The 23,578-nt window shown below is 48.0% G+C and overlaps 1 long non-coding RNA gene across 1 annotated transcript; it reads left to right on the forward strand.

Moving 5' to 3' along the window:
* Window positions 1-10,059: 10,059 nt before the first annotated feature.
* Window positions 10,060-10,607, forward strand: LOC120680474. The gene is made up of 2 exons (XR_005677682.1): window positions 10,060-10,210; window positions 10,347-10,607. It is a non-coding gene; the product is annotated as an uncharacterized LOC120680474 (long non-coding RNA).
* Window positions 10,608-23,578: the final 12,971 nt, after the last annotated feature.

The raw sequence follows: 23,578 nt of genomic DNA on the forward strand, positions 1-23,578 counted from the left end.
GACACTAAAGTTTGTCAAATCAAATCTGGTTAAACACACAATTGTAAATGATTTGGTTGATACAATTTGAAACACATGAAATAATAGAATTTTTTGGTTTGAATCATAAAACGTGAGTTGTTTAGTGTCTTTGGCAATGTGTTTTCAAAGCTCATTCGATAAAATTTCATGAAACAATTTTTGAAATTGAATTAGTTCACTGAAAATATATATTAATAGATAGTTTATTTGCCGTGTGCCTTGGATCGTGGCACACGGCAAACAGTGTCTTTGCCGTGTGCCCGGGATCTAGGCTCACGGCAAAAGGCCGGCCACAACACTTAGCGCTCAGTCCGCGGCCGGCCCATCCACGCACCACACACACGCGCTCGCCTCCCACGCCCGCTCGACGCGCCGCCACCCACCCACACGCCCGCCGCGCCGCCACCCGGTCCGGCCGCCGCTCGCCTCCACCACGCCGGCTCGCCGCGGTCCCGCCTCCACGACGCCACCCGCTCACCGCGCCGCCTCCGGCCCGCCGCGCCGCCACCACACGGCCGCGTCGCCACCTACCCGCACGCTCGCCGCGCCACCACCCGCCCGCAGCGCCGCCACCCGGTCCGGCCGCCGCTCGCCTCCACCACGCCGGCTCGCCGCGGTCCCGCCTCCACGACGCCGGCGCCGCGGCCCCTTCACGACTTGGCGGCCAGGAACCTTCACGGAGGCACGGCGTCCCGGCCCACCCGTGGGCATTCTTCGGGGAGGGATGCCGGCCCGGCCCCTCGGCGGCCCGTGCCCCGCCGTGAGGCACACCTGCCGCGCCGCCGGCCGCAGCTCACAGCTTTGTTACCCAGCCCGGCCTCCACCACGCCGGCGCGCCGCGGTCCCGCCTCTAGCACGCCGGCGCCGCGTCCCCGCCACCACCCGGCGGCCCCGAAGCTTACTTTACTACGCCGGGCCGTCCACGTCGCAGTGAGGTCATTGCTTACTTTACTTGAGCATTTGAAACAATTAGTCGCGACATTGTGTGGTTAACTAGAGTAAATGATTTAGAAGATAACATCTTTTATGAATGCATCTGTGATGATCTTAGCTAACACAATATAAATAATTGCTCACATATTTTGAAAAGGGTTAGTGTAATTGTTGTTTTGAGGTGCTTAGTGAGTTATTAGCCAATAGATGTTTTTCAGATTTATATTTACAGGTTTGCATGTCATGCTATTTGACCAATGGATGTGTTGATCTCTTACAGTTGCATCGCCTGCGTCCAGCCGTGCGATTTCCACGAGACCCTAAACCCATGCCAGTCCGACAAGCCGGAGACGACTCCAACTGCGAGCCCACACCAGTCCGGCGACGCCTACACTGACGACACAAGGTAAGCCCAGCCACCGGCCACTTCCGAGATCTTGTTCGTATAGGAGTAACCGAGTTAGGCGTCACCCGTTCGAAGGAGATACGGTTGGATATATGCAGATCTTTGCATATGTATGACCGTATCAGTTTCGAATTGTCCACGTTTTTTGGACAGCCTGATAGGGTGCGTAGATGGGGTTAGTTCTCATGGTCTACGCCGATTCGAGACAGAGTCTCGGCATCATCTCCTCGTTGTTCTCCGGATACACAATCTCCTTTTTCGGGACGTGTATTTGGAGAACAGCAGGGAGGTGCTGCCGAAATTCTGCCTCGGATCGGTGTAGAGCATGAGAACCAACCTCAGCTACGCATCCTCTTGGGAGGGATTAGGACCTATCTTAACTTATTAGAATTGGTAGACATCGTGTAGATGCAAGGATGATCTTTTATATTATATTACTCATTGATATGATAGAGGATGGATGACCGTTCGTGGATGTATACTGGATGGAAATGTGGGGGTCAGTTGTCCGGGGAGTGGATTGACAAGACCGAGGCTTTCTTGGACGGAGCATTTGCAAAGCTCAAAGGAGGCAATACCACCTGGTGTCCGTGCAACAAATGTGCAAACATGCGTCGACAAACACGCGAAGGCATGACGAATCATCTTTGCAATTATGGATTTACGAGAAATTATACCCGGTGGACCTACCATGGCGAAGCCAATCGTATGAGAGACGAAGTTGTTAGGCAACGCATTGAAGAACATGACGCTGATGCCGGGGTTGCAGACATGTTAGATGACTTTCATGAAGCACATTTTGATGAAGAACGTAGGGAGGAGGAGGAGCCAGAGGCAACCGCGAAGGCGTACTATGACATATTGGCTGCAACCCAGCAACCCCTTCACGGTCATACCAAGGTTTCACAATTGGATGCCATTGGCCGCCTAATGGCCGTGAAGTCCCAATTTACCTTGAGTTGAGACACCTTTGATGTTATGTTACAAGTTATTGGTAGCATGCTTCCAGAAGGGCACATTCTTTCAAAGAGCATGTATGAGGCACAGAAACTCCTTCGAGCACTGAAGATGCCATATGAACAGATACATGCTTGTCCCAAGGGATGCATCTTATTTAGGAAAGAACACGCTGAAGCAAAGTTGTAACATCCCTATTTTTATTACTAAAATAAAACTTATTTTGTGATTAAGCAGGCAACGTAAATTAATACTATCTATATAAGAGGTGTTATATAATTAAACTACTAAGCAATCCTTGCGGTACGCACATGCTCGAGCTGCTGAGTCCACTCCACGTACGAGCTCACAAACCAGGCTTGCTTGTCTACTACGCTTGCCTGGCTCCCTCACGGAGCACGTGGGCCCGCGTCGGGACCGCACGCTGCACCCGGCACCACGCCGTGCCGACCAGCGTCGTGCCCCCACTCCGCTGCAGCTTTGCCCGATGGCCTGCCCGCCCTCGTCGCTCGCACTGCTCGACGATGACCTCCGCAATCCACGCCTGAGCCGTGCCCCACGGCAGGTCGAATCATCTTACCAGCCTCGGAACTCCACGACTTAGCTGTGCCGTTGTCGCCGCACACAGATCCCGGCTGAGATTTTTTTTGCCACGAACTGCTTTTGGCCGCCTATAATTTGAGCCGGGTGCTGCACCATGATGCTCGCACCATCCGCAGCTCGTCGCTGCTCCTTCCCGGGAGCTGATAAAACCTCTGTTTGTAGCATCCCTGTTTTGCTTGCGTAAAGAAGCTACCAAGCCTGCCTACCGTTGTGCTGCGCCGTCATATCGCGGCTGCACTGTGCTGAGTCGTCGCGCACAGCACCGGCCCAGATTTTTTTTCCGCCGAACCGCCTCACCCGCTCGCCCTCGCTCGCGCACGCGCGACACGCCGGCCCCACGACGGGACCGCGCACTGCCGCCGGCACCATGCCGTGCCGCCCACCCCCACGTCCCCACCTCGCCCACACCGCTGCAGCGCCCTCGCCGGCTTTGCCGCCTCGGCGCTCGCGCCTTCAGTGCTGCCACTGTTCGCGTTGACGGCGAGCTACCACAGCCCACGCCGTCGCCGTCCTTGCGCGACGCCGCTGCTGCTCTCCTCGCCTATAAAAGGAGCAAGGCCGTGACGAGCCCCGTCACCAGCCCAAGCGCACCGAGCCGCTTCGCTCCACCAGCTGAACCACTCCTCCCGAGCCCAGGTCACTCACGAAACGAAGCTCCAATAATTGATCCTCTTCCTCGAGCTGTTCCACGCCAAGGTGAGATGGCAGGCAGCTCCCCCGACCATTAACTCCACTAATAAAGGCCCAAAACACCCCCAGGCCGTGAGCACTTAATCCAAATCATTCTACCAATCAATACTGTAAACTCAAAATCTCCTTCATATCAACTCCTTTTCACGTAACTCTTTTTCCTCCTATTTTCATCTCCATTTGAGCTTATTGCTTGCTTGTGTTTGTTTGCCGGTTGTGCCGTTCTCGCCCGTAGATCACGGAGTGACCGAGGAGGAGCCCGCCAAGGAGCCAGAAACCCGTACCACGAGCAGGAAGCCGCCGCCGCCGCCGCGTACGCAAGCGAAGGCAAGTTTCATCGACCCCTACGTGAGCGGTTGCACCCATGTGAGGACGTTTAGCTGTAGCCTGGGTCTAGGATCGATTACATATACCAGTACTTGAGTGATTGAGTATGCTCATACATGCATATGAGTAGTTATGCATATCCAGAGTTGAGACTAAGATATGAAGGGTTTTGGATGAGGCTAGGGCAGCTGGGTATGCTGGAGCCGGCGCTACCGTGGTGGTAGACTGGCAGGTGAGTGCTACCGTGGTGGTAGGCTCGAGTTGATATGTTGAGGGATGATTGCTGCCCTGGTGAACCATAAGGACCGAGTTGTTTTGACATCTCACCTAGCTTACTTTCAGTACGACCACATGAGTTTGTATGGGCAAACCCTAGCCTAATCCCACTGGCTAACCTGGTAGTCGTCCGAGGTGGATATGTTTTGGGGTGAGACCTGGATTGGTCCAGACCCGAGGGTTTGGGGGCGACTAGTCGGGGTTGAGCCACGGCTGGGTGTCGGCTATGTCGGTTGTCCGTTCGGGCAGCCGAGCGTGTGGGTACAGTGTACGACCTCTGCAGAGTGTATAATCCATTCGAATGGTCCGTGTCCACGGTATGGACAGGCTATGGTGTGGTCCTGACAACTAGTGAGCTACCTATTGTGGGTTGTGTCGGGAAGAGTTGCTTACCATTAGTTGCATTGCTAATGCATGGTGCTCAATGTGTGTCGTGCATGTCATTTCCCCTCCCGTAGGGTGAGGTGGAGCTTGCTGAGTACTTTTGTACTCACCCCTGTTGATTTTTCTCCAGAGGATCCTGACTTTGTGCCAGAAGACTACGAGTAGATCGTGTCCGCACCCAAGCTGATCGAGTGGAGCCGTGATGGATGAAGAGCTAGTCCTGCATGTCGCTATGCTAGTTGTTATCCTATGGTTGTTCTGTGTAGCTTTGTGTTGTCACTTTACTCCTCATGTACGTGTTAAATAAAGCTCTGTATGACTCTGGACTCCACTTGATGTAACATGTATTATGCCGGAGACCTTATTCGGTAATTAATACATGGTTTAGCCTTGATCTTCGGGTCGGGGCGCTTCAAAAGTACTGTCCAAAGTGTGAATCCTCTCGGTTTGTGGAGGTAGACTCTGGTGATGGTCAGAAGAGGCAGCTCGCGGTCCCTGTGAAAGTCCTACGGTACCTGCCGCCCATACCAAGAATCCAACGTCTGTTCATGACCGAGGAATCCGCGAAGTAGATGACATGGCACAAAATGGGAACTCGTTACAATCCTGATAAGCTTGTGCATCCATCCGATGCTCAATCATGGACCCATTTCGACGGGATTCATCATCACAAAGCTTTGGAGGCTCGTAATGTACGTGTTGCGCTGGCGACTGATGGCTTCAATCCCTATGGAATGTCGGCTGCTCCTTACACTTGTTAGCCCGTGTTCGTTATCCCACTGAATCTCCCACCTAGCGTTATTTTTCAACGACCGAACATATTCTTGTCGTTGATAATTCCTGTACACCCTGGAAATAATATGAGTGTGTACATGGAGCCCCTGATTGACGATTTGCTCCGTGCTTGGGACGATGGGGTTTGGACATACGATCGAGCTACAAAGACAAACTTCAGAATGTATGTTTGGTACCACTATTCCATGCATGATCTGCCGGTGTATGGGATATTCTGTGGCTAGTGTGTCCATGGGAAGTTCCCTTGTCCAGTATGCAAGGCAGCATTGATGTTCATTTGGTTGCGGAAGGGTGGCAAGTATTCTTCGTTCGACAAACATCGACAATTCCTACCTCTTGACCATCCATTCAGACGAGATAAGAAGAACTTTACAAAAGGTGTTGAAGTTAAAGACCATCCACCGCAGATGATGACGGGTGCCGACATTCGTGCTCAATTAGATGGTCTCGTGATCAATGCTGAAGGTGGGGGTTTTGTGGGATATGGTAAGCAACATGCTTGGGCGCAGAAGTCGGGCTTGTGGAGGCTCCCCTATATGGCTGACCTTCTTCTTCCACATAACATTGATATATGCACTCCGAAAAAAATGTCGGCAAGGCATTGTTCGGAACAATCATGGACATTTCAGATAAGACAAAGGATAATGTTAAGGCCAGAGTGGATCAGGCAACGTTATGCGATAGACCAAAGCTAGAAATGAGGCCTCCCGGATCAGGCAAGGCGTGGAGAAAGCCTAAGGCCGATTTCGTTCTGACGAGGCCCCAGAGGAGACAAGTCCTAGAATGGTTCCAAACCTTGATGTTCCCTGATGGGTATGCGGCGAATCTGAGAAGGGGAGTGAACTTGACCACTATGCGAATCAACGGGCTCAAGAGTCATGACTACCATATATGGATCGAGCGGCTACTTCCAGTTATGGTTAGAGGCTACCTCCCTGATCCAATCTGGCAAGTGCTGGCAGAGTTGAGCTTTTTCTTCCGCCAGCTTTGTGCTAAGGAGTTATCTCTAAAAGTAGTTGAAGAAATGGAAAGAATGACGCCTGTGTTGCTCTGTAAGCCGGAGAAGATTTTTCCACCCGGCTTCTTCAGTCCGATGCAGCATATGATTTTGCACCTCCCGTACGAGGCACGAATGGGTGGGCCCGTGCAGCACCGTTGGTGCTATTCAATTGAGAGATGTCAAAAGATACTTAGAACTAAATGTAAAAATAAATGCAAAATTGAAGCTTCCATCGCAGAGGCATATATTCTAGAGGAGGTATCAAACTTCACATCAAAATACTATGCTGACAACCTTCCTAGCGTCCACAATCCACTCCCTTATTACAATACTGCGGAATCTAACTCCACCCTGAGTCTTTTCCGATGCCAACTCGGAAGTGCAAGTGCTGCAACCATCAAGACCTTGGATATTCAAGAGTGGCGTGCTATCATGCTATATGTGTTGACCAATCTTTCCGAAGTTTTGCCCTACATAGAGTAAGTTCTTAGCATTCATTTAGTTCTCAAGTCATTTCCCTTTTCTGCATCCAACCCTATCATTCGTCTTTTGTATAGAGAATTTCATATGCAATTCTGGCGTCGATCAAGGGCGCCTAGCCTCCATGAAACTGAGACCCTACTTAGACAAGGCACGGGAAATGGAAGTCCTGATTTCATTTCTTGGTTCAAACAGAAGGTAATGTCCAATTCTGCTCGTTTGTAGTATATGACATTACAAGTTGCTCGTACGTGCGAATAATATGACGAACTTGCAGGCACAAAATGATGCGTCGATGAGTGCCGAGTTGCGGCAGGTTGCCAATGGTTGTGCCTATAGGGTCAAGTCGTTTGGAGCTTATGACGTGAATGGATATCGATTTCATACAACAAAGCACGAGCAGATTCGGCCCAATCGAAGAACAACAAATACCGGAGTTTTCACGCCAGGAGATGATGGGCTCGAGTACTACGGAACACTTGAAAAAATATACGAACTGTCGTTTCATGGGTCCGTACCTCTGAAACCTGTCATATTCAAATGTCATTGGTTTGATCCTCAAGCTGTGAGACGTACCCCGAATATTGGGCTAGTCGAAATTCAGCGGTCATCCGTGTACCCAGGAGACGATGTGTATGTTGTAGCTCAACAGGCGACACAAGTTTATTATCTGTCATACTCGTGCCAAACCGACAATCGTCTAAGGGTTGGGATGTTGTGTATAAGGTGTCCCCTCACGGTAAACTATCTGTCCCGAACAATTAAGATTACAACATAGACCCAAACACATATACAGGAGATTTCTTTCAAGAAGATGGGATACAAGGGAGTTTCCAAATAGATTTAACCGAAGCAATCGGAATGGAAGTAGACAATGAAAGTTTTGTTCACGAGGATGCCGGGGATGAGGTTCATAATGCGAAGGACTTGGAATTACTTGAGCGATTACGTTTAGGCAATGACAGTGATGATGAAAGCGTTCCTCCTTTGGAGCACGCCGTTGATGATATCGACGAACGTGATAGCGATGATGAGACTTACGATCCAGCTAATCCCGATCTTGAAGAGTATTTCTAATACATGTAAGATCCGTATTTGCAACAATTATATCAGTTTTTCACTTGTTCTAATTATGTTTGTTTTTTACTACTTGCAACAATTAATTTGTAATACATGTTCGGATTATGTTTATTTTTTTACTACTTGCATTAATTAATTTCTAAATATTGTTCTGATTGGTTTGCCCCTTTTAATTTCAGGTGATAGATCAAAGATGGTGGGGCGCGGCGGAGGTATGATGCAGTCGTTGGAGGCCGTGATGCGCAGAGTTGCTGGGAGAGGTGAGTCCTCCCAGATGGCTAGGAGGGGTGAGGCAAGTTTGTCGGTGCCTCCACTAGATGAGGACGCCGGCACATCACAAACGACGAGGAGCGGCAGGAGTAGCAGGAGGACGAGGGGGCCTCGCGCGAGGTCACCCTCCCCTGAGGACGAGGAGGAGCCGCCGCAGCAGCAGGAGGAGGAGGACCAGGAGGAGGACCACCAGCAGCAGGAGCAGGACCAGGTGGAGGAGGAGAAGGAGGAGGAGGCCTCTAGTGAGGAGGACGACGACCAGGGAGGGGTGGTAGGAGACATACCTGTCGTCTGGATGCGAGGCCCCGCTCGTCTCCCGAACCGACCTATACTGCTCGAGCAACGGCCGATTATTCGGCCGGACGGTAAAAGGTAAGTAACTTTAGCCTATTTCATTACGTTTCGTACTTATATATTTCAATTCCAATTTTACACAAATATTTTTGGCAGGAATTTTGTAATCGTCGTTCCAGGTGTTCACAAACGCATCCCCAATGGCATTCTGGGCCTGCTTTGCAAGGACCACTACCCTGGATGCATCGAGATTGACGGCCGTCTTCAGCCGGCGTCAGCTTGGGAGCACTACATCCAAGCCATCGATAGACCGGACCGGAAGGCAGGTGCTTTGCGAGCAAGGCAGAGCGGGTGTTGCAGGAACTGTGGGTAAGTCTTGTATGCGCTATAATTGTCAATACATCTCATTAATTGGACATTCTTGATATAATGGTTTCGTTCATCATCATGTGAAGGATTTCTTTATTGTGCGAGGAGGGAATGATGACCGTGGCACGCGAGGTGGCAAACATGGCATGTCACAAGCTGGTGGCGGATATGCTCTACGAGGCGCGCATCCAGGCCAACTGTGATTACAAACGTCGCATCAAAAAAGTGAAGACCAACAAAGGGGCTGTGCGAAACCTCAGGCTAACTCGGGAACAATATATGAGGGAAAATATACAATATTATTAATATTGACTTTTACTAAAATGAAGTACGCTACAGTTGATCTTCTTATATGTCATGTATGACCTGCAGGTGATTCCTTGGTGGTTAGCCGGGAATGAACAGTGCTGGGACATGATAATCGACAGGTGGTATGCGGAAGGTTGGGTGGAGATGCACGAGTCTTGCCGGCAGCGGCGTTTGATGATGCCAGGTGCACCGCACCATCAGGGCAACAGTCACCTATGACAGTACGCGGCCAGATGGGTAAGTGAATTCATTTCTTCATTTTAACGCTCAACCGTTACAATTTGTAATCATCTTTCTTTTTTCACAGTCGGCCTCACATGGAGGCGAGCCTTGCCCCCCGATCAAGGCGTGGGCTTTGGCCCACAAAGGGAAGGCGACATCGGATGTCAACTACAACCCGGCGGACCCCCCCCCCCCAGAAGCGTACAGTAACGCGACTGTCAATAGTCGCCTCAGTGAGTACAACTCGATGGCAACGGAGGTGAATAGGCCGGACTTTGATCCGAGAACGGAGCCCATTGATGCAGAAGTCGTGATGAGGGTGGGAGGAGGGAAGAAGCATGGCCGGTACTGGATTGGAGACAGCTTGATTGACAACGCCAGTACTCCTACTCTCGCGCAAATTCGAGCCAGGAGCACCAGCTCTAGCCCGGCCATACGCCCACATCAAAGCACTACGGAGATCCAGATGGAGGCACTAAAGTTTATTTCTGTTACAACAAAGGTTTATTAATTTTGACATATGTTTCTTGGTACTCTAACCATGCAATCTAATTTTGTAGGCCCAGATGCAATGGGACTTTGAAGCACAGCTCCTAGCACAGCAGCAGGCGTGGGCGGCCGAGCGGGAGAGGATGCAGCAAAACCTTCGGCAGACACAGGAAGCCTCCCAGCAGAATCAGATGCAGCTGGCCCTGGCTTTTCAGTTCATGCAGACTCTGGGCTCGCAAATGGGTCTTTCACCACCGCAATTCACTCAGACTAATATCCCTGCGCGTGCAGCTACCCCTACTCCTGTGAGCGATTTCACAACCTTCTAATTTCATTTATCATTATTTGACTAATAGACAACTCTATCATGACTTAGAAACAATGCCTTAGAAACAATGTCTTAGAAACAAAGACTTCAAATTAATGACTTTGAATTTGCAGCCTCAATCGGCGGCATCAAATGATGGGCCAACAGAAATGTCCCCTTCGCCGATGCCTCAGAATGTGTGGCCGCCTCCTCAATGGGTGACTTACATGCAGCAGTTCTAGCAGAACCCTTCGTGGTCGCAGCACCCGCCGCCGCCGCCGTAGTCGTGAGTTGTGCTTGTATGGACATGCACTCTTTGTATAGACTATCGTTTGAACTTGTGCTTGTATGGACATGTATGAACTACCAGTGCTTGTATGGACTTGTATCGACTACATTTGGGCTTGTATGCATTGTGATATTTGCTATATTTGCATTTGGACATCTATGGATTGAATGTGATGCAAATTGTGATATATGAAATGATCGTGACATTTGATGCAATATATATGAATTGCCTGTGATGTTAATTTGATTGGAATCTGAAATATTTGTGATTAAACAAAAAAAATGAATCTGAAAATTAATTTTGCCGCGTGCCATGACAAGGCACACGGCAAAGCTGCCATTCTTTGTCGTGTGCCTATCCACGTGGCACACGGCAAAGGTGGCATTGTTTGCCGTGTGCCAAGGACAGGGAACACGGCAAAGGGGCTATGTTTGCCGTGTGCCAAGCCGTTACGCCACACGGCAAACAGGCTGTTCAACGGGATTACGCCAGTGCACTTTATTTTGCCGTTGGTCCAATAATGCACACGGCAAAGTGTTTGCCGTGTGCCCGAGATGTAGCACACAACAAACTAGCTCTTTACCGTCCGTTGTTTGCCGTGGGCTGTTTACCATGTGTTACACTCGGCAAACACTTTGCCGAGTGTAAACCGGCCTTTGCCGTGTGCCCTTCGCACACGGCAAATAGGCACCGGCCTTTTCAGATCTGATTCTGAATCTGAACGATCGGAATTGGACTGCCTGCATGCATGCGGCGCCATCATGGGCAGCATCCCATCCATAGGTGAACGCCGCTGTGCTGAAAGGGCAAAATCATAGGGAGCCGATGATCTGAGATGACCAGACGCCAGTGCAGGCTGCTCGCGAAATCCATCACAAGGCAACAGGGCGGCCAAGTGATGGACGGAACAGCCGCGCGTGCTCCCGTTAACCGGGACTAGTCCAGGAGACAGGAGAGGGTACAAGGCCGACACAAGGGGGAAACACCGAGGCGAGCGAGAAGGCCGGCCGTCGTCCTCGGGCATGGCCGTCGTCCGTGCCGGTGGTGCTGGGATAGATCCACATGCGATGCGTGCGTGGGTCTTTCCTGTGTGGATGCGCGTACAAATCTAGTCGGCCGCCAAGCTAGCTCGTGCATGCATTATTCGTGCTTGCTTTGGGCTTACCACTACTGTATGTAGATCGCATCGATGTAGCTAGATCTCTTGCTTGTTGCTCTAGGCCACGTGGTGCAGTACGTACGTAGCATCACAGAGGTCCAGGTTTCAGGTTTCACGTGATGTTGCAATAATAATACTATTCATGATGTGTGTGAAAATATAGATGGATTATCGAACGCTGATCTTTCAAAAAAAATTATCGAAAGCTGACACGTGAGCGAGCACCGGGAAAAGATCTGCCTCTCGATCAGGTCGGCATCAAACATACACGGCTGCCCATGATGTATCAGCAAGTACTTTGCAGGCGTAGACCGCCCGCCCCGCCCACTGACCGCACCGGACATTCACGACGTGGCGCGGTGCTGCCGCCGCTGGCCGGCCGGGCGGCAGGGCGCTAGCCGCTAGCTCCCAAGCGCCTAGCCTAGTCTAGGGCACCAGCAACAGTAGTACGTGCGCTGCGTACCCCTCACCTGCGCACTGTTCAGCTATATCCCATCGGCATCAGCAGCCATCAGGTGCGTCTCCCCAATGCAACCGCGCGCGCGTGCCCCGCCCCGCCCGCTCGGGGCCCCGGGCAACAAGACGCCAAGCGCGCGCGTCGCGCGCCACCGCCGCGTGGACGTTGGTTTCACGGCGGCGGTGGCGAGAGCATGCACGGGACGGGACGGGACCAGGGCGCCGTCCCCCCGACCGCGCGCGCCTGTGAGCGCGAGTCGCGACTCGCGAGGGCGGCAGGGAACAATCACGGCGGCCAGCCGCTAGCGCCGCCGCAGCCCCGCCGCGCGGGCGGCCGCGACCAGCCAGCGTGGGCCGTGGCCGCGCCGCGCAACGCGACGCGAGACGCGGCTGTGCACGCGCCTGCCTGCACTGCCGGCCTCTGCGGCGGCGGGATGATGCAGCATGCCATGGTCCATACGGGGCTACACACACACGGCCTGACCAGCTAGCCAGCCGGGCCGGTCGAGTACTCCTCCTAGCTAGTGCTGCAGTAGGCCAGTAGCGTGCGCGCATGCATGTGACTTGCCGCGCCAGCATGTGTCCGGCTGCCGCTGCTAGATCGGATTGGGATCCGACGGACGACGGGTCGTCATCGTCGTCGACCTGTCCTGCTCGCGTTAAATGTACTGTGGAGAAGGGATCCGGTCGGGAGGGTGAGATTGTACCCTCAGTTGCTCATACATGCATGTGACGACTGTAGTGGCACTGTGCATGCTGGCCTCAGGTTTTCAAGGTGGTAGCACTGTGTGTCTCATCCCCCTTTTTCCAAAAAGGACTAACACTTCATCACAACATTGCCTGTAGAGTGAGCCATCCGTGGCGGAGCTAGCCACGAAACGCTCATAATTTTCTCTTCTCGTTCCTTCTTTTCTTCTTCATCTCTCTCCTTTTCTTTTTTCCTCCTTTCTCCTCAAAAATAGATCCCCCTACATCCACCACTGGATCCGTCCCAGCCATCTGCACCATCCTGGCCACCTGTCAATCTTGGAGCACCTAAAATATGCGTTTATTCAGGCACGATTCCAGTGGAGAGCGACCGTGTATATACATGTATTCACACATCACACAAAAAACTCCATTTTGTGCACGTTACCATCGCCTACGGATCGTGTCTCGCACGCTTGCAGTTTGCCAATTTTTCTCTTCAATCTGGTGTTGCATAGGGTGATAAAGGGCTTTAAAATTTAGCTAGGAATGATAAAGAATCTTAAAATTTAGCCTAGATAATAATCTAAGGGCTGGAGTCTGACTCTAATCTTATATAATTTTAAATTGAAAATTTATATGGATCAAATTGGATTGTGAAAAAATCATTAGGATCAATGACCCGTTACCGCCCCTAATAGCTAGCAGCTGCTATTAGCTAGCTAGCGCGCGTACGTCTTTCTTAACCGGAAAGACACCCAACGTACGCCAACCGCTTCATTCCGCCGAGATGGAATGATTAAACAAGAGGCCAAATCTCGGTCGATCTCTAACCATCATCTCGTGCGGCCGTGGACCCTCCCAGTGATGGGACCGCCGGTCTACGAAATAAATTCAGATCGTTAATTTTTTGTTTGTTTGAAGGAGAAAATTCATGTCGTTTTCATAGGCGACGATGGCAAAATTTTAACGGCTTCCACAGCCAAGGAGCCAATGCAAGTAGATCGACCGGAAGCTCCGTGGGAACGAAGTCTCGTGGACTCCGGAGACGCGGGTATTACTTATTATCGGGCCTCTCTAGCAGAGCAGACGATTGATCCGTTGCCGCCACCACAAATCTATCCTGACATGACGTTGACTGAGGATCCTTCAAAACCGTTAGCCCGCTATAGTCTGTTATTAGCTTTTTAGAAGATCTACCACTACGCTATACAATATTTGTCTGCTATATCTGCTAAAGAGTTTTTCGGAATTTAGTGCTAATAAATGTCTGCTAAAAAATATTTTTGCGATATTTGGCAATGCTAAGGATCAAGTTGTGAGTATATTTTCGTAGTATCGTTCCCTCAAGATATAGTTAAAAGAATCATTATAACTAGGATGGACCATAGACAAGGCAGTCAAGAGACATGTTGAGTCTATTTTAGAGTGCTAGACCAATGATGTTTCTAATTTTGTATGTAACTATTAATTATTTTACCATTCTGCTAAATAATTTAGTTTTCGCTATAGCTCGCTATAGTTTTCTATAGCTTTTAGAGAAGATTACCAGTAAACTTCGTACCCTGCTGTTTCTTACAACATGAGCAAACTATGCTAACTAGTCTTGCCATCGATGATCTATCAAAGAAGACGAAACTTTTTGAACTCGTTTATTACCAGAAAACATGTGGTACTCCTCTCACCTCCTCCTAGAAGCTGAATCTGAAGATAAGTATAATACACGTCGGTCCATACATGGCAGGTCACATCACACATACGTATCAATTAAAAACGCGAGAGCGCGTCCCTTTTTTTTTACCGTAGGGCTTACACACTGAAGAGTTCTGCAGAAAAGAAAAGCTCTGACAACCTGGCAGGTAAGGCTGTTTCTACCAACGTGTTTGGATTATTAGTCGCCTTGGCCAATGGAGACACTAGCTAGCTTCAAACTGGTACGTCCAGACTGACAGGAGTTTATGCTGAGCTACTGGCAATTTATTAGTTAGGGCGATGTCCAGGTAAACCCTTCAACTATATATAGCCTTAAGAGTCTGATTTTTCAACCTTCAATTCCAATACTGGTCCTATTTGGATCATATCTTTAGCTCGAACTAATTTGAGAACTAAAATTTAGTCCATGAATTAGCTCTCCAAAATTTAGCCTCAAGAGCTGTTTGGATCCATGTGCTAATTAATTTGAGGACTAAAAAATATATCCCAACCATTAGGTGTACTGGGTGGGTGAATTAGCCCAATAAGCACCACTTAAAGGTGCTAATTTTTTGGGTATGCTAATTTACTTTAGCCCCAAATTAGCACGTTTGTTTGGATCCTTAAGAGCTAAAATGGACTAAAAGGAGGGGTGCTAATTTTTAGCACCCTGGATCCAAACAGGGCCCAGATATCTTAAACCACCTTTGATCCGAACTATTTAAACTGGATAAAATGCACCTTCGCACCCTTTCCGACATGGTGGCGACTGGCGAAATAAAATTGACCCTGACTAACTGCATCCTTGGTTTTGCAGTTAAAATTGTCACGCCACACGTTAGACATGCCACAATCTTTTACACATGCAAGTGTGTTGATCCGTCCGTGCATGATTTCTTAGGCACCATGCCACATATATATCATATAGTCAACAGGCCTGCTAGCCTAGACTTGGCCAGCTTTGGTATCAACCAAACATATTCGAAACTCATCCAAGCCCTCTAAAATCCATGGAGAAGAAGCAAAGCTTTGTACTTTTTTTCCTGGCCTACTGTACCTGTACCTTAACAATGCTACTAGATCCAGCCTCCACAACGACGCGACTTGCTGAAACAAACGCTTCGAAACCTCACTTCTCATCAGTACGCAGTACTCTCAAAGGTACTGTATGTACGTACTAGATCTGCCACGCCATACAGCAATGCTTCAAGAAAGGAACAAAATAAGGAACCATACTGGCCTGACAAATTTAATATTCTGGTATCATTGTCGCCTCTGGCCGTCATGAACTGAGACGCAGGGTGACGTGCGTCCATGGAGAAGCTTTGCAAGCATGGCGACGCATCCGGATCTGCAGCTCTGCGTGCATGCCTTCGTCTACCAGCTCTCTCTAAAAGAGGAAACAAAGGTTCCTATTCCCTGGCTGTTCCTTGCTTCCGTTTCCCGTCCTTGCGCATGGATATGAACCCTAAGGAGAATGCCCGAGAATAACTCCGGGATAAGCTGCTGGGCATGAGGCTGACATCTCACTCACAGAGAGAGAAAGGAGAGAGACAGAGACGAGACCATGGCGTGTACAGTAGTGAGGTCACAAGTCTACAAGAATACAACAGGCCACCAGGTCTCTCTCTCTCTCTCTCTCTCTCTCTCTCTCTCTCTCTCTCTCTCTCTCTCTGAATTTTTATCAGCCAGCGTATTTCTTATATGTATGCAGCCGGCCGGCCGGACTAGTTCACACGGTATAGAGAACGGCAACTTGTACATTTTCTTGTTTCCTGACCCTGATCCTTTTTTAAGATCTGGAGACAACGGCTGAAACTTACTGTATGACCATATTGCATACATCCAAGGCCATATCTGAAGCATGGAATCTTTTACATGCATATGTGTTTTACTTCTTGTAACTGGTACCCCTTCATCAGAAAGACCTGTCTTTTGTTCCAATAACCTTTCTCACGTGATATGATACCCAGCGGAATAATCAAGCTAAAATTCCAGTCAGTCCTTGCAAGAGAAGTCTGAATAATCTTGATGTGCCTATTTCTCCCAAGTTGCTCCTCAAGTGTCAGCCAGTATACAACTATAATACGGCCCTGCTCACCTTTCCCCAGTTACCATCTGCTCCGAACGCTGGTATTTCATCTGATTTTACTGCTGGAAAAACCTGGAGATATACCAGTAGGATAGTGTCTAGTATGTCTCAAGAAGCTAGTGCTATCTATCTAGCTAGTCTCGTCGTCTCACGTCTCCGCGCGTAGCAGGAAAGCAACCAAACGGGGAGAATCTCAGGGGCCGCCTGTGGGCCCCGACGGGTCACAGCAGTACAGCACACAAACAGTGAACCCAAATTCCTCCTCAACCACTGCCTTATTGCGGCTATGTGCTACAGACAAAACGCCAACCACACACGACGCATGTACACTCGGCTACTATACCCTACAGCACTACAATTACTGTACGCATCATCATGTATCAGCAGAAATATGTACATATGCAGGCAATCAGAGACAGGTTAGGTTAGCATCTTTCTCTGTCTCCACAAATCGGAACAAAACCATGGTACCATGTTGGAATTTATGTCCGTGGAACAGGCCAAATGCTGCTGGCTTAAACTAATACTCGCGGGGATCGGAAGGTGAGTGTGATTTGATGTGCATGATATTTGGCGCGCGGCCCCTGACGAAGCTGCATACAGCCTGATCCCCGAGCAGCATCATCAGAGGATGTGCTTTTTTTTAGGTCTAATTAAGCAGCGGGCCGCGAGTTATGAGACTCCTGTCGGCGAACAACCGCATGATGCCAGTCGCCACCTCGCACGGAATTCCCTCACCTAATTCAATTTTCCCTGCGCCTAGCCCTAGGGAGCGCTGTCTCGTTGCCGGGGCAGCGTCGTCTCTAGATTTGGAGCCCTGGAGGAGGAGATGCTCAGATGCTGATGAGAGGGAGGTGAGGTTTTTATATTGTTCGTCAAGGACGACAGCCAGGGCGCGGATTAAATAGGTTTCCGTGACGGCCACAGTTTGACTTGTTTGACTAGGTTAGGGCATCCTACTTACCTCCGGATGATTGACCTGGTACACAGGCATATCATTGGTGCAATGGATAGGGGCGGCTTAACAAATACATTCCGTGTGATTTGACGCGCTGTTTGGCAAACCTAGCTAATTTTATATGGTAGTAGCCTAGCAAACGTGCAAAAGGGATGGGGGAAACTGGAAAAATGAAAATAATGAAATGATTTGGGGATTGCTTTTACAATCTGAATGGGCAGTTTTCTAGCTTTTAATTTGCTAGTTCACAGATATACGCACATTCGTATGTGTCCAAAAACACACCTATCTCAACCGTGTGCATACAATTCTCCAAATCCAACCCTTACTTTGAGTAAAAAGCAAGCAATGATTCCTTTAGTTTGCCGGCTCTCTATTCATAGTGAAGGATCAGTAATTTTTTTCCCTTGTATTCTGTTTGTAGTTAAAAATAATCGATGTCCAAATTTATATAGGTTTCAGATCAAGATATGAAAGCTCTCATTGCATTGTTTGAGCTAAATTTTTATTTAATTTTGATGGCCGATGGTGGAGCAACAATGACGAGTGTTGTAGAGAAACTGGTGCGCAGATGTCCAATGAGCGGTGACCCCTTAATCTGTATCATATATTCATGCATGTTTGCAAAGATGTCATGTCTATTAGCTTTTCCAAGGAATAACGAGCTTTATATATTACTCTAAAAAATATACTACTCAAAACCAAAACTACATTCTCATCAATTATTTGCTCCACGCAAGATGGAATATACAAACGCCACACATTAGAATGTGTGGTGTGCTTTGCTTGTTGTGCTAGTTACATATATATAAGCGTAGATACCTAAATAAATATCCTCTTTTCCAAATCCTAATCACATGGAAACAAACATGAAGGAAGGATTTAAAGCTTTTCCGATGAAAACCATGACATGCTCCATGCCATCGACACTATCAGGACCTTGACCTTAGCATAGCATGACTTGGGTGCAAACTAGTCAGAAAAAAAAAAGACTTGGGTGCAAACTCGTTTGTCAAGGTGGGCATAATTAACCGAGAACCGAAAACCAAATCGAAATAACCAAAATAGAAAAAATCAATTCCCTATTCAGTTCCAAAAAGCATGGAACCAAAATAACTGAAAATAGTTTGGTTCTTACTCTCGGTTAACTGAATTAACTGAAAGAACCGATTACATAAACCTTGCATTTTGTAAGAGTATATTTAGTTTATATGTGATGTGTCATATTTCAATTGCTATGTACTTCTCTTACTCTATCATTATTGTTTCCATTCTCATTTATTATTTTTTAAAATAGAGGAAGTATTGTCTAAATTTGCTATAGAACATGTATATTTTTCTTATTATCTAACCTTCTGCTAAAAAAAATCGGTTGTTCGGTTCTAGCCGAACTAATCGAGAACCAAGATGCCCGGTTCTTGAAATTTCTAGGAACCGATCAGTTCCTATTTTTAGAATCGATTTTTTTCAAAAAAAAAACCAAGAAACCAAACCGAAGAACCGAATGCCCACCTTGAGCCGTTGGAGCTCGGGAGGATATACAGGGCTCAGAAGAGAAATTGTCGGTGCTAATTAGCAGTGGGCAGAGCACAAATCAGCAGAGTTCAAGGGGATGGAGTCAAGCGGGGTAGGGAAGCGGCTCTATTCGAGATAGGGACCGTCAGGTCAGGTTGAACCGGATCACCCCCTGTCAGACCCGGGGTAGCGGGACTGCTTATAGGCATAGAATGTTCTAGAGTAAGGGATAGCACATGGATGTACCTTATCTCTCTTGTAACTCCCCGAATAGGCGTATTACTAGCTGCAGTACAAAGAAATTACCCAAGGGTGTTGTAGTAGGATTCCAACTGTACTCGGCTAGGACTTTCCATATAACCCTATCCCCCGGATATATAAGGACATGCAGGGACCCCCTCAACACACATCAACACCTAAGGCAATATAAGTAACCACACAGAACGTAGGGTATTACGCATCTCGCGGCCCGAACCTATCTAAATTCTCGTGTTCCTTGCACCATCTAGTTCCAGAGCTAGTCGATTCCTACCTACAATCTTACTGCTAAGGGTATCCCTGAGCAGGCTTGGTCGTAAACACCAACCCCCCCCCCACACACACACACACACACCAACTCTCTCTCTCTCTCTCTCTCTGGGCAAAATTAAGAACATTTTTTCTTTGAAATGTTTGTAGGAGCACTGCTATATATCATTTAAGAGAGAAAAAAAAAGTTCAAAATCTTACAGAGCTTATAAAAGGAACACATTTTAAATGCGATGTGCTGTAGAGAAAACCACATTTTGGTAATGCCAAAATGACCAATACATCGCGTATGGTGTGCTATAGAAAAATGCCGCTTCTTTAGCATCCCAGAGATAAAAAAAAATCTATAAAAGTACTATATAATGGTAACACCTAAAGCAACAAATAATTCAAAATTCAGTTCATGACCAAAGAAAACCAGACCTATATACTAAATACGTAATTGGTAAAAATATGTTGGTTGTCATTGGAAAAGTTAATACTACTTGTGATGCATCATCGTGCCTGACCTTTCCGGTTTATTTTTTTACCACTTCTTGCCAGTTATCTTGTATACCCTTATACCATCTGTGGTCGGCAGTTTCCACGCTGCCACCCAATTCTCTAGTAAAGGATGAGCATCCGGATAGACACAACCGAGAACGGATTGATTATTTCATCGGTTTTTCTCAAATTTCGGTTATCCCAAACTAAGAACCGATCAGCTCCTGAAATTTCATCTTAACCACATCTATGCGCCATATATACTCTTCTAGAAAAGGGATCGGAAAACCGTGTGCTGTAGCGTAACGTATATATGCAATGCATACATGTGTCACGTGCACAACTCTCTCTCTGCTATGTATATGGTAGCAAAGAAACACATTTAACTGCGATGTGTTGTACATCGAGTATGGTGTGCTATAAAAAAAAAGACGTTTCTTTAGTGCCTCTGACACCAAAAATCTACAAAAATACTATAGAATGGTAACGCCTAAAAAGTAAAACCACAAATAATTCATTTCTGTTCATGATCAAAATATGTTGGTTGTCGGGGAAATTTTAATACTTAACTTGTGATGCATGCATCACCTTACTTGTCCGGTTTACTTTTTTGCCACCTCTTGCCAGTTATCTTCTGGATCCATATAGCATCCGGTGGTCGGCAGTTTTCACGCTTGCCACCGAATTCTAGGTGAGGATGAGCAACTGTTTAGACCGAATCGAACAGATTGATTTCATCGGTTTTTCTCAAAATTTTTGTTATCCCGAACTAAGAACAGTTGATGATCGGTTCCTAAAAAACCTTAACCACAGCTGTGCGCCATATATACTGTTTCAGAAAAAGGATCAGAAAACCGTGAGCCACAGCGCAACGTATATATATCCAATATACATGTGTCACGTGCGCAGCTTCCCATTCATGCTAGCTACCGGCACCATGGCACGTCAGTGACACGTCGAGATCGCCATGCCTGGCGCCAGGAAAGCAAAGCTGATTTTAATTTCTCTTTTCTTCCCTTTTGGTATTCTTTTTTCTTTTGCACATGCATGTAGCACATCTGCCCATGTGTCAATAACCTGGGATGTTTACTGTCGTGGGATTTCTAGGGGACCCACTGCCGGGTGGCGGAGCGCACCCGCCTATTCCCAGAGAGGGAGTACTCGGGAAGGTACTAGGCGATTGGGCTGATCTAGCTCTGAGACAAGCACACAAGAACACACGATCTAGAGTGGTTCGGGCCGCCGGAGTGTAATACCCTACATCCACTGGGAGAGGTATTGATCTTGGTTGTGTATGAATCTATCCTCTGACGGGCCTTGGCTTTTACCCAGCCTGAGTTTTTCTTCTAGCGGGCGCCCCCTTTTATAGACCAAGGGGTGCGGATACATAGGACGTTGGGGCCCCGACAAGTGGGCCCAACGTGACTGTGCGGCATACTGCGCAGAGTATTTAAATGGCTACAGTGGTTACGAATCTTTCCTCCGATATGCTTCCATGCCCTGCTGACCCTCTGACAAAGGGTGGTCTTCTCTTGTCCCGTCAGCAAAGGGTGGTCTTCTCTTGTCCCGTCAGCAAGGTGCCCGTTGGGGGAACGTAGCTTGCAGCGTGACCTGTTGAGGCTATTATGTAGGCGTCATAATGGGTGAAGCCGAGCCGTCGTATCCATCTGTTATGGCAGACTGACAGGCGCGGCGTGGGCGGCGCCAGCAGCCCCACTATGCATCTTGGTAATACGCGATCAATAGTGCCCCCTGGTCAAAGAATCGCCTCGGCTTCTGCTACATCAATGCGGACGTCCTCCTACCGCAATGAATACAGCAGTAGGTGAACCTTAATATGGAGACCAAGCGGCTTTATATACGTGTCTGTGCTTGCAGACACGTGGTGGCTCCGGACCACCCCGAGGCGGAGTGTTGATTCCTTCCCTTGGCGAGGGGTCCGGTTACTATACCGGGGGTCCGAGACCCCAAAGGGGGGTCCGGGATTCCGCGGGGATCCGGACCTCCACGGGAGGTCCGGAGCCTCCGGCTGTTCGGGCTGAGCGCCTGCTTCTTCCGGAACACGTGGAGCTCCCGGACCTTTCCCAACCAGAGGACGAGTCCGGGAACCGTTGTCGGGTGAACAGGGCTTCCGGACCGCAGGGGTTCGGCTGCTGGACGTAGTTAAGGATAACTACAAAGCTCTTCTTGCCTAGACACAGCAAGAGGGGGTACCCTAGTCCTGGGCTACCGACATCTACGTACGTGCAAGCAGACGCTTATCTTGACGCACGTCGTCGCTACCGGCCGGCGAATTTTTTTCAAAGCGTGTTGAAGGCCATGACGACACTATATACAGATCGAGCAACAGGCCGGACTATAGACTACCTGGGAGCAACGACAAGCGCTGAGCTTACGTCCGCTGTCTCGGACCCTTTCCCGGCACCAGCAGTGTCACGGTGCGTTCCTCGGCATCTATCGTGAACGTTTGGCCTCGACGGCTACGCACAAGCTTAGCTTTTTTGGACATTTTCTACCAGTCTCTCCATGTCCAGCAGTGGTCACTGACGACTACTGGAAACTGCCTAGCCTGTAGTACATTGATTGTTCCAGCTCTTACACGTCATGGTTTTCTACGGTTTGAATTCGCCCGTGCATGTATAGTTTACATGAGAGATGTATGGGCAGTTAAAATTGGGTTGGAGGACAGAAGCAATTAATATAATACCCAGGCTGAAAAGCTAGTATCAAAACTGGTTTTGTTGTTTAGTTTGCTGGTTGCTATCAGCAGTAGCTGCTTTGGACGATGGAGAATGTCCTTGATCGATCCCATGAAAAGTGAATAGAAATAAAAATATGGTTTTGTATAAACTTGCTTGGAAGTATACATGTACTGCACTGGAACGCGTAGTTGTTCACGTGTTTCCATCAAGCTAATGATATGTTATTCAGTTTTTTTGGGGGGAGTTGCTTGATAAATATGCTCAGAATAAGATTGCATATTGCTTGACTATGCTCATGCAAAACTAAGAGATAGTATTTTGTTGATCCTAAATTGTCTCCTATATATCTACTATATTTAATTTTTACTGTTTGGAGGATCGTACATGCGGGAACATCTTTTGGTGACCCTGTCAACAGAGCATCATGTATACACAATTAGATCATATAGCCTGTCAGCAGTTTTATTGTAAATATTCTGCTAAAAACAACATAGAAGCCTTCTTATTAATATATTGATGCGTAGTTCTCTTGCGCATTCAAGAAAAAAATAGAAGCGTAAAAAAATTAACTAGTTGGATCACCAACAAATTAAAGTCTGTAAAACTAGGAATGAATATTCCAAACAAACATATATTAGCCATTAATAAAAGATATTTTCTACTATAGTACATATATGCTACTTGAATAAATAGTAGTTCAATGCATAATGGTGTAGTTGTAGAATATATAATTTGTAATAGAAAATTAATGAATTTACGGTGCTGCTTATTAAGTTGTTGTATGATTACGCAAGAATTTGCACAA

The sequence above is a fragment of the Panicum virgatum genome, chromosome 7N, assembly GCF_016808335.1.
Source record: "Panicum virgatum strain AP13 chromosome 7N, P.virgatum_v5, whole genome shotgun sequence".
Classification (NCBI taxonomy): domain Eukaryota; kingdom Viridiplantae; phylum Streptophyta; class Magnoliopsida; order Poales; family Poaceae; genus Panicum; species Panicum virgatum.